A 12,114-nucleotide genomic window follows, 5' to 3' on the forward strand; every position below is an offset into this window, starting at 1 on the left:
GATATTGGACACGGTGCGAGTTTATGGCTGCCAAGTATTGGCCTGAAAGGAAGCGCAGCTGGCGTCAGGGAACTGCTGGAGGATGGAGCTTGCAAGTGTTAGAATGCAAAACGCGGACAGGTTCAGGCACGCAAGAAGGTGGGGGAAAGGGGAGCCCGGATGGCTCAGTTTAAGAGCACGGCGCTGATAAGGCCAAGGTTGCAGGTTCGATCCCTTGTAGGGGGGCAGCGGCGTATTACTGCATTGCAGCGGGTGGGACTAGATGACCCTCGGCTCCCTTCCAGCTCGACAGATTCTATGAAAGCGCATGGAGCGCGGAAGTTGCATTGCAAGTAGTACGCAGGGGGGGGCGCGCAAGGGTTGCAGAGAGAGAGAGAGAGAGAGAGAGAGGGGGGGGGAACTGGCCCTCCGCTGGACAACTGACCCGGCCGGGCTCTGTTTCCCAGGGAAGCAGGAAGTTGCAATCCAAAGTTGCAGAAGCGCCCTGCTCCTTCTTCCGCGGAGGGAAACGCTCCTGCGGAGGCGAGAGGCAGCGAGGAGGCGAGGAGGTGAGGCTTTTGTGAGGTAGGGAGAGGAAAGACGGGGGAGGGAACCCAAGGAGGATTTGCACGAGAGGGAATGAAGGGGAAACGCGCCTCCCACACGGAGCACTTTTCCCCGGGAAATGCACGGGATGGGGTCGTGGCTGATCCGTGCTGCGCGCTCGCGTCGTGCGGCCCAAAGTGCTGCAGGATCGCCAATGCAAGACCCCCTTTTAAAACCTCCCCCTCCCCCAGCTCTGGAAAAAAAGGGGGAAGGGGATGGCATCGGGGTGCGGAGGCTGCCCGTGCCCGGCCAGGCGTCGGTGGCGGCGTCAGCGCTGCTGCAGCGGCTGCTCCTCCTGCAAGCAGTGAGTGGAGCGCAGCAGCAGCAGCGGCGGGGGGGCGCGCGCAGAGGGCGCAAGGCTGGCGGTGGCGGCGGGGAGCCCGGCGGAGGAAGGAACTTGTCCCTTCCCTCTGGACTCGCGCCCCCCGCAGATGTTGCGCCCGGTGCGGCTGGCACCCCTGGCACCCCCCACGCTACGCCACTGATTGTTACTCAGAAAGCTCTGGCAATTTTCTTTGGAGGAAGAAAGGGAGACCACTCTATGCAAACTGGAAGCCTAGGATTCTATCCAACTGAGTTCTACTCAAAGTAGACACTGAAATGTATGGTCCTAAGACAGTCATGCCCATCAATTTCAATCTACTCTTCGGCTGACTTAACACTGGCTACAACCTCTAGAGTTTACTGTTATCACCTTTGAAATTCACTCACACACAGGAACAGCAGGAGAAGCTAAGTCTAAGAAAAGGGAAGAGGAAAGAAGGAGCTTTAGGTGGATGTTGGCTTTTCTTCCATTCACCTTGGATGGCCTCTCTCTAACCTTGTAAAGGCAGAAGTAATGGAGTAATGCTTCCCAGCTAAAAAAGCAAGGGGGAGAGAGAGAAGAGGAGGGGGAAATGCTTTATTTCTCTGTAGGCAAGCATGGCTCTAACTATGAGAGAAAGTGAACAATAAGATCCCACCCTAGGCATTGTGTGGGTCTCTCCCTCTCTTTCCTTCAGTCCTCACTAACTAATAGATTAGCATAGCAGCTCACCACCCACAAGAAGAAATCATTAAAACGAAAGAAATTGATCCTGGCAAATAAATTATAGTGCATGCTCCAGGAACAAAACCAAAAGAAGTCAATCACTTTTTAAATCAGAGTCCACACCGTGTAACTGTACTCCCCTCACCCCAATCTTCAGGCTCCCCACATCCTATGAAAGCAGTCTACACACATAAAAGCACACCAAATGGGGTGCTATTGTATGTATTTAGCACCTAGCTGTGCCAACAGTTAAGAGTTAAATTAAGTGTTAGCAACAAGAGTAAAATACACTTATAATTTCTTGCTTGTTGTGGAACATGACATTTCAGATATATTCGTTAATTGAAAAAAACAAAGGCATTCTAAATCTTGACATACATTTGTAATAAACAGAGACCAAATGTTTATATCACTTATAGTAATGAATACTATTGACTGGCGTTTCACTTTACAGCAGCAGAACAGATCAGAAACTAGGCACACACACAAACCACAAAAGGGGATATATATATATACACACACACACACATATACATATACACTTTTTTGTAAAATGACATGGTACTATAAAACCCAGAAATAAAGCTGTTCACAAGCAAAGTCAGTCACTAAATTAAAAGCAACAGCAAAACAGTATTCAAAAATAAACCAAACTCAACCACATGCTTGAATGAATGAACGAATGAATGAATGAATCATTTTGTTTTCTTACAGCCAACTTCACCAACTGTTATAGTTTTCAGGAGTTTAGCTTCTGCTCTCTCCCCTCCCACACCTCTCTGTTCCCAAATATCTTCCAAATTTTAAAAAGAAGGGTGAACATATATGTATGTGGCTGTGCAAGTCAAAGGCAAGTATCTCAGAGAGGGTGTCTGTGATTACACACATTGATAGAATCTTCTCTTAATGCAATCAATGCAAACATCATGCATTCATTCACAAAATGGGGCACAGCTTACTTTTTCCTAACAACCCATTTGGGAGGGTTTGTCACACACACACACACACACACACACACAGAGAGAGAGAGAGAGAGAGAGAGAGAGAGAGAGAGAGAGAGAGAGATCACACTTGGAATGGTTATCAACTAAAACAGTTCACACACAAGCTGTACTAAAATAAAAAAGGGAAGGGGGAAAATCACTGAAGTTGATATGTTTCCATATTGTACAGAGAGTTGTCTCTTCCCACCCCCAAATCTTCTACAAATCTTCCATTTATTTAAAATGTGCATAGAAGACAAAGTTATCCTTTATTTTTTGAAGGGGAGGGGGTTTCACCAATCAGTGACTGGTAAAACAAAGAATGAATCTAACTAGATATCAGCAGTGACAGGAAGAAAGCAAATGTTACAAATCACCAATTTCAACCTTTTTTTGAATTGCATCCACATGGACTCCCAATATCCATTCAAGAGTCATCTGAAGAATTCAACACTCATTCCGATTCATAACATGCACATACACAAAAACCCAGTTTCTCAAAACACTTCATGGAGCGGCTGGGGGTGGGGCAGAATCAGCCTCTAACAACAAAATCTCCAGTTCTCTACTGAAATCTTTTTGAGCTACATGTGAAACCACCAGGTGTTTAAAGGGGCCTTTTAAGCACACCTCAACCAAAACACACACACACACACAAAAACCCTTCCAATTTCCCACCTACCCCATATCACTTCCTGCACAAACCATGGGAAAGGAAATAAATGAAACAGCAATTCAAAGAGAACTTCCTTACTCACCTTTACCTCACAGATCACACCATCAGTAGATTCTTTTTGGTGGTGGGGGTGGGGGACAATGGGTAGATCCCAAGGAAAGTCTAAAAGAAGCAGAAGAAGAATGGGATGGGGAGGGGAGAGTTGTGGAAGGGTCAGGGCTAAAATATATGTGTTGCTGAGGATTTGGGTTTCTGGGAAAGAGGCTATGGAAGCCCCCCAGCAAAAAAGGGGGGTTAGAAAGAACGAGATTGTGGAGGAAAAGCAAGAGATGTGGTGATGGGAGGGGGCTTCTATTATGAATGGAAGCAGGGGGGGAGGGGGGGAGACTGACTCAGTTGGATCCTCTGATGCTTATGGAGTCAGATTCTTCAGGGTTTGGGGTTGGTTTTTTTAGGGGAGGCGGAGGAGGCCAAAGACTGAGGAGGGGGCCCGAGACTGTTGTGGGAGGAGACAATGTGCTCAGTGGGGATGGGGGGCGGGTGAGGGGAAAGAAAAAGGGATTGAGAGAGGGTTGGGGGGTCGTGCAATAGGAGCAGGAGGAAGCCAGTGGGGGTGAAGGAGAAAGATGGGTGAATATTGAGGAGGGGGGGAGGAAGAGATAATCCAGCCAGCTCAATGCACACCCTCCTCTTTTCCTTCTGTGGGGAAATATATATGCAAAAGAGGGTGAAGGGAGAGAGAGAGAGAGATAATCAATAATAGCAGCAGTGTGAGCCCCTCTCTTTTCTTCTTCCTCTCTCTCTCTCTCTCTCTCTCTCCTTCCTTCTCCTCCTCCTCCTCCTCTTCCTCACACAACCAAAGAGACACCCAGCAACCACCCCCAGACAGGCCAGCGCCACATACCAGTATCGCGCCTCCTCATTGGCTGCTGGAGCCGGTGTGTGCCTGTCTATGAATGTGCGTGTGTGTATATAGATGTGTGCAGTGGGGGAGGAGGAGGAGGGACCTCATGACCCCGGCAAAGAAGCCGCGACCAATCAGGGCAAAGGATGGAAGTGATTTAAAAAAGAGTGTGTGTGTGAGAGAGAGAGTGCATATGTATGTCTGTTTGAGTGAGTAGGAAGGGAGCGGGATTGGGATTGGGCGAGGCGGGAGGCCGGGGGCGGGGATTCTTCCTCGCGCCCGCGACGGTTGGCGCGCTGAGCTTGGGGGGGCTCGGGGGGGCGCTACTCCCCTCCTCCGCCCTTCGCCCTCAAATACACGCAGTTTCCCCTCATGTATTTTTGTATCTTCAAAGTGTGTGGTTGTGGGTTTCCCCCCGCGGTCCCTTCTTTTTATTGAAGTTATCTAGCTGAATTTATTTCTATCTCCCTTATGTAAATTCTATTAATTAGCATATTACTGTATTTAATAATTGTATGTTGGAGTCTTTATCATAAGAGTTTTCATTATGCCACCATTTAAACGTGAAATGTCGCCATGATCATTTATTACATGTGTAATCACTGCCGGATTTATATATATGCTAAACAAGCTATATCTTAGGGCCCCACTCTCGGGGGCCCCCAAAAAAATTAAAATAAAAACCAAATAAAATAAAACCTACATACAGCAACAGTGTTTTGTGTTGTTTAGGCTCTTATTTGTTGTGTGCAAATGGCTTTAGATATCTATTAAGTCCTATTCTAGGTCCTATTATGATAAATTTTTATTGGAAATTTTATTTACAACATAACACAAACCCCCCACCCCTCAACACAGAAATCCACCCCCATCAGACACAAACATAACAAACAACAAGCATAATATACAACAATACAAACAACCAAATAAAATAAAGACTTCCTTTATCCTGTTTCTGGCATCCTTGTTTACTTCTTATAAGCTATTTCCTTGATGAATTATTATTAAGATTTTTCTAATTATAACTTAAATATCCACAAGGTCTCCTGCAGACATTAATCGAAACAAGTCCAGGTATGAATTTTAGGGCAATTTTGTGAAGTATTCTCTGCATTTTCCCCATGCTTTTTGAAATTCTTGTCTAGTATGATCTCTAATTGCCTCTGTTAATCTAACCAGTTCAATATACTCTTAACAGTTTGTCTTGCCATTCCATTTTTGTTGGCACAATTTCTTTTTTCCAGTTTTTAGCAATTAGGATTCTTGCCGCTCCTGTAGCATTCTAGGTCCTATTATGGACCTATTCCATAAATTACCATATACTGTAGCATATATTTAACACAAAAAAAGCAGCAATTTGTTGTTGACAAGGGACAGCTACAGCTGGACATATATAAAGGCCCCTTTACCTTCAGTAGCTTAGGGCCTCATCAAACCTAAATCCGGCCCTGTGTATACCGCCTTTCATGGGGAAACCCCAGCCAGATGGGCGAGGTATAAATAATAAAATTGTTATTGTTATTATTATCCATCCGAAGATCAGGGGGCAGTTCACAACATAAAATGAATGCAACATGTTCACCATGTGTTGGTTATCGGCATGGGCATCATCCATATATTAATTGCGTACTACACTAAAGGATATATGGAACAAGCTATTGTTGGTTTTCTTTACTGCTGAATGCCAGATCTGCTTGGAGTAAGACCTCCCTCATCCACGATCAGATTATGGACCAGGAGGTTGATCTGGTCCGTATGGCTTGAGACCTGGGTGGGTGAGCCTGGCAGAGTTTGCCTCACCCTGCTATGCCCACATGGGTACTTTGCAGCATCATGGCTGAGTGTCAACGGGGGGGGGGGGGGGAGGTTGTTGTGATCTATAGAGATCCCATTTCTCTTTCTCTTTCTCCAGGCTCCCTACCCATGGAGAACCTGCAAAGGACTCTGTAAGAGCCATTCTCCCCCCCCCCTCAAGGGAATAAGGGCAGATTTTCGTATATTACAGTGGGGATACAGAGCATGTGTCCCTGCCGTTGGGCAATTGGGACATTTGAGGGAATCTGCTGGTTTACCACCCTGTGCCTGAGCTGACACTGGGACTCAGCAACACAGCTTCAAATAAAACATTTTAAGTGTGTTGTAAAGTGCAATATACAAATGTGAGACTAGATGGTAATGGCAAACTATGGCAAATTCAATATATTTTTCAAAACTTTTTTTATATATAAAAAAGCATTTTCACAGCAGGTTTTTTTATATGTGTATAGATTTCACCTTGGTCTCAGAGGACTGCAGGTTCTGGCAGACCTCAACATCCATGTCAAGGTGAATGGCTCTGGGGCAGTGGCGGAGGAAGAGGAGTGTGGGGAAAACATACCGCCCCCAGCAGCGCGATACCGGTGGGGTGCCATCGCGGCTGCCGCCTCCGCACTGGACGCCAAGCCCCTGCAGGCAGTGGGCCGCACCCCCAGGACACTCGCCACGCCCCTGTGGGCTGCACGCTATGCCCCTGGGACGCACGCCATCTCCGCCACTGCTCTGGGATAGTTGCACTGTATGATGACCTCCATTGGGAGAGAGAGAGAGGGGAAATGTGTCCCTGTTAATTCTCAACCTCTCAGCGGCTTTCAGTACCACCAACCATGGTATCCTAGTGGCTGTCCAAGTTAGGGGCACTGTTTTGCATTTGTTCTGATCCTGTTTCGATGGATGTTTCTACACAATGATGCTTGAGGAGTGTTCTTCTGCCCTGTGGAGCCTTCAATTAAAAAACCAAACCCATACAAAATATACACTGATGGCAAGGTTTTGTTTTTATAGCTGGGAACGTCTGATAAGACAAAAGTGTATTCAGCTGTGGGCACTTGTCTTCTCTCAACAGGGATTTTATAAAGGTATATACATATTGCATGTATGTGTAATACATATATTTTCATTTTATATTCTGTATGTTATAATATTTCAAAATCATAAAGCACCTTGGCAGGAAGGCAATATATATGAGCAGCAAATAAATAAATAAATATGATCAATGTTCCCAATAAGATACATGGGATATTTTGTCAGTGTGTTTTATTTTTTAAAAAATGCAACGTACAGATATGAAAAACAAGTGAATGACAAAACATCTACCTCTGTTTTGTCATTCATTCATATAGATACATACTTCTTAAAGCATCAAACAAACATTTGCCCTGGATCCCAGAAGGTTGCGATTAATCACTAAAGCAATATATTTATTACAGTGGCTAACCAAACAGATATATTAAATTTTTAAAGGCAGAAACTGAAACATTTGCCACAACCATTTGCTGTAGCTGTTTCGTTAGTCACTGTAGTGTGTGTGTGTGTGTTACTTTTAACCAGAAAAATATAGCTCCATATAGTCCAATATATAGAGGTTCTCTCTGTAAATATATACCCATATGCACACCAATGTGAAATGCTCTATTAATAAAATACACATGGTACATGATGTAGGGGTAAATAAGTATTTTATTAATAGCATTTCTATGCCATCTTATAAATGCAAAATATTCACATATATTAAAAAATGCATATCATAGGCATTCTTTTATTTACTAATAGAAATTCTACTTTATAAACTCAAAATGTTCACAGTTAATAAATGCATATTATATAATAAATACATATTATTCAAATTTTCTTTTAAAAGAAGGATGGGATCAGTATCATTAGGCAGAGTGAAGCAACCGCTTCAGGCAACAGATACTGTACCTGGGAACAGCAATGAAGGGTCCGTGGGTGGCAGGAAATAGCTTGAACAAAATAAATAGAATGCATAGCTTCTCAGTCTTTTACAATTTATTGAGGCTACAAATTAATGATCCTCAGCTTCGAATAAAATATAGGGTTAACCTTTTAGATCAAGCTCGGAGTAGACATTATTTATTACGGTATATTACTACTAATAGCATTAATTTGATGTGCTGCAAAGGTCTCCACACAATTTGCAACACATTTGAAATGTATTTTCTTAGGTTAAAGGGGTCAGGGTTCTTAGGATCCTGATAGTGGATGGTTACATCAAAAGGGACATGTGCAAAGCCTCCAGATGTCATGCCTCATCTAGATAGCATGGGAAGGAGTCCATGATCATGAAGCACATTGGTACCAATGTGACCACTGCTCCATCTAGCTCAGTATTGTCTGCACCTGAATAGTGGCAGCAGTCCAGGATTTTCAACAATGCTTTCTCCCAACGCTACCCAAAGATGGTGGGGAGTGAACCTGGAAACTTCTGCATGCAAAGCTGATTCTCTACCACCATGGTTAGGCAAACTGAGGCCCAGGGGCCGGATCAGGCTCAATTGCCTTCTGAATCCGGCCCACGGGCGGTCCAGGAATCAGCACGTTTTTACATGAGTAGAATATGTCCTTTTATTGACCCCACCTCTATCCATTTTCCCCCTCTCCACCCCCCTTTCTTTTTTTCTTTTTTCTTTTCTTCTTCCCCTAATACCTCAACAAATGAAATGGATTTGTAAAAATGTTACATAAAAAAAAAAAATACGAGGCACTACTCTTCTGTAAAACAAGAAAATCCTGAATAAAAAAAAAAATACATCTCTGGGTTATTTGTGGGGCATAGGAATTCGTTCTTCTCCCCCCCCCCAAAAAAAATAGTCCGGCCTCCCACAAGGTTTGAGGGACAGTGGACTGGCCCCCTGCTGAAAAAGCTTGCTGACCCCTGCTCCACCACTGAGCCACAGAAGGCTAGCATAAGCAATACTGAGCTAGATGGACCAATGTTCTGACTCAGTACAGTATAAGACAGATTTCTGTGTATATAACATTCTCCTCTGTAATCTGAACTCCTATTAACTACAGCCGTAACCTACTATGTACGTACTTCTATATTAAGCTCACGTATATTTGAGAAGATGAACAGATAAGTCATAGCAGGTAAATTGCCGATTGCAATTCCCCATTCAGCAGCCAAGAGGAACAATAAAGAAAACCAACTCATTCCCTTCTTTTTTTTTAAGAGCAACAAAAATTTATTCTGCAATCAGGAAATTGCAACTCAGCCTGCGATCATGATGGATGAGTCATGGCCTTTCCTCAGCTCGCTGTTAAAGCAGAATGAAAGGCTAATTAAACAGGCAAATGTCAATATGGTGATTAGCTTACCGTATAATATTCTGATTGGCTTTTACGGATGACCTTCCTCTACTCCCCTACGATTTGAATAGGTACGCCTCCCCCCCCCCCTTTTATGTTGTATGTCTTAGGGACTGAAGATGACCAACATGCTTCTTCCATATACATAACATATATGCAAGACTGCGAAGATGAATTCAGATTCCTGTGCAATAGCCTCCATTTTTAAATATGCCCATTTCCCCCTCCTGGCTTTGTGCAAATACGCATTAATGACCATCACACCCTAGGGACAGTTTGCAGAGTCCGTCCGACCTGTGATAACAATCCTTTTCTCCTCTGATTTATCTACACATTCAATAGGTATTTGGGTGGAGGGGGAGAAAGCAAATTGAGTCAGCAGCCAACCAGAAGATCTGTTTAGAATGGCTCCTTTTTCTGTGTGGCAGGCAGAAATTAAACACATCACTTCATCCCCGATATAATGGATAAAAACACCGTGGATGAATTTCCCTGTTTATCATAATAAAAAAATTCCTTCCAGTAGCACCTTAAAGACCAACTAAGTTAGTTCTTGGTATGAGCTTTCGTGTGCATGCACACTTCTTCAGATACACTGAAACAGAAGTTGCCAGATCCTTCTATATAGTGAGAACGTGGGGAGGGGTATTACTCAGAAGGGTGGTGGGAATGGGAGATTGGCAGATAGCTGAGATGAGCCTGTTGACGACTCTTAACGACTGTAATAGGTCTTACAGGAAAAGGCAAGGGGTGAGAAGGTGAGAAATGGCTTAGTCATGTATAATGAGATAAGAATCCAATGTCTTTGTTCAGACCAGGTCTCTCCATGGTTTTAAGTTTGGTAATGAGTTGCAATTCAGCAGCTTCTCTTTCCAGTCTATTTCTGAAATTCCTTTGTAGTAAAACAGCTACTTTGAGATCTTGTATAGAATGTCCTGGGAGATTGAAGTGTTCTCCTACTGGTTTCTCTGTTTTGTGATTCTTGATGTCAGATTTATGTCCGTTTATTCTTTGGCGTAAGGTTTGGCCTGTTTGTCCAATATAGAGAGCTGAAGGACACTGTTGGCATTTGATGGCATACACCTGTTTATCATGTAGCTATTAAAGACAGAGAAGTCCAGGAGGGGAGTGGCGGCTACATTATTATTAGTTTTGTTATGTATTTTAAAAATATACTTCTGCTCTGGACTTGTTGTGAAGAAAATGTCTTTACATAGCTGCACTGATGTTCAGTTCATTTCGGGGCATGTTTTACAGTGCTGGTGTTCCCGGCTTGGAATCTCCCTCCACCCAGGTACATAGCAAACTGCCTTCTACCTAGCCAGACCCATTGGTCCATCTAGCTCAGTATTGTTTACACTGACTGGCAGCCTCACTCCAGGGTTTCAGGCAGGGAATATTCCCAGCCCTACCTGAAGATGCCAGGGATTGAAGCTGGGATTTTCTGCATGCAGTGTAGATGCTCTACCATTGAGCTGTTAAGTTGTAGGTGAACATATCAGACGACACAGTGATTCTTCAGACAGCTCTTGTTTATTCACAGGCCAGAACAGAACTGAACTGAAGGGTTCCGCCAACCTGCTTATATAGAGCTCAACTACAAAGCAACAGTAACAACTTTCTGTAACTATCCAATCACTGAACGTCACTTTCAATTCCTTATTTGCATATGCGGACTTGAGTGAAAACTATCTACAGTATCCCCCTGCTGGCCCAGGGTGAGAACTTGAGTACATAACAGAGCTATGGTATTTCCTGCAAAAAATAAAGTAGGCTTCTAGTCCTTTGTGTCTTTCAGTAAAGGGCTGGTTTAAATAGGAGCATACGAATCTGCCTTATACAAAGTCAGACTATTGGTCCAGACAGCTCAGTATTTTCTACACTGACTGGCAACAGCTTCTCCAAGGTTTCAAACAGGGAATATATTCTCAGCCTTAACAGGAGATGCTGGGGATTGAACCCAGGGCCTTCTGCAGTCAAAGCAAATGCTTTTAACTTTTCCCAGAAACAAAAAAAGACATTCTTTTTTTGTTCTGACAGCCTTTCCCAGCTGGGTAAAGGGCCTTTACCCAAAATGTTCACTTTTTAGTCTTGTTCTCAATGCATTTGTTGTTCTTAATTGTCATATGTGTAAATTGCCTTGAGACAGTGGTTTAGAAGGCAACTAATAAATCAATGATAACAATAATATTGTCTGCACTGATAGGCAGCAGCTTTCCAGGGTTTCTGGAAAGGGTCTTTCTCAACCTTCCATGTTTTGAACCGGGAACTTCCTCCTAGTCCTGATTAACTGCAATTGTAGACTGGGGAGTGGGCCGTGAGACTAGTTTCCCTCCTTTCTTGCAGAATGCCAAATGCTTTATTGCAAAAATACCAATGAATGTTGAGAAGTAATGACCGTCCCTGGCAGCGCTTTGCCCCCAAAATGGTTGAAGTAGGAGAGCAGCTGTCCTCAACAGACGTGCCTCCTTTTTTCCACAAGAGGGCAGAGTGGCTCAACATAATTGCAATGGTTCTTCCAAATATTGAAACATCTTGCTGGAGAAAGGGATTTATATATATATAAACCCTTGACTCATACAAAAGGGTATGGACCCTCCCAGTTCTCACTTGGGAACTTCCCTTTCTTCTCCCAGCGCCCCCCCCCCCCGAGAAAGGAAGTTTTTAAAGGTAGATGATCCTGCCACAAACCTTTTCTGGGGTGCAGCCACAGTTTATCTGCTTTGGTCTACAAAGCAGCTAAGCTTGTTTTGGACACACTGGGGCTGCAGCCACCTAAGACCTACTCAGT

General features: G+C 43.9%; 1 protein-coding gene across 15 annotated transcripts in view; it reads right to left on the bottom strand.

Annotated features, from left to right (window-relative positions):
* Nucleotides 1-4,350, bottom strand: part of RERE (arginine-glutamic acid dipeptide repeats) — a 357,369-nt gene extending 353,019 nt beyond the window's left edge. For 6 of the 15 annotated variants that reach the window (XM_081201376.1, XM_081201370.1, XM_081201375.1 and 3 more), the window contains exon 1: nucleotides 3,357-4,137. The gene's annotated coding sequence lies outside the window, so the exon portion shown is untranslated. Of the gene's footprint in view, nucleotides 1-3,356; nucleotides 4,140-4,178 lie in introns of those variants that run through there. The other 9 variants (XM_081201369.1, XM_081201384.1, XM_081201385.1 and 6 more) reach the window with 4 other exon arrangements.
* Nucleotides 4,351-12,114: the final 7,764 nt, after the last annotated feature.

The sequence above is a fragment of the Podarcis bocagei genome (genome assembly GCF_964188305.1).
Source record: "Podarcis bocagei genome assembly, chromosome: 7".
NCBI lineage: Eukaryota > Metazoa > Chordata > Lepidosauria > Squamata > Lacertidae > Podarcis > Podarcis bocagei.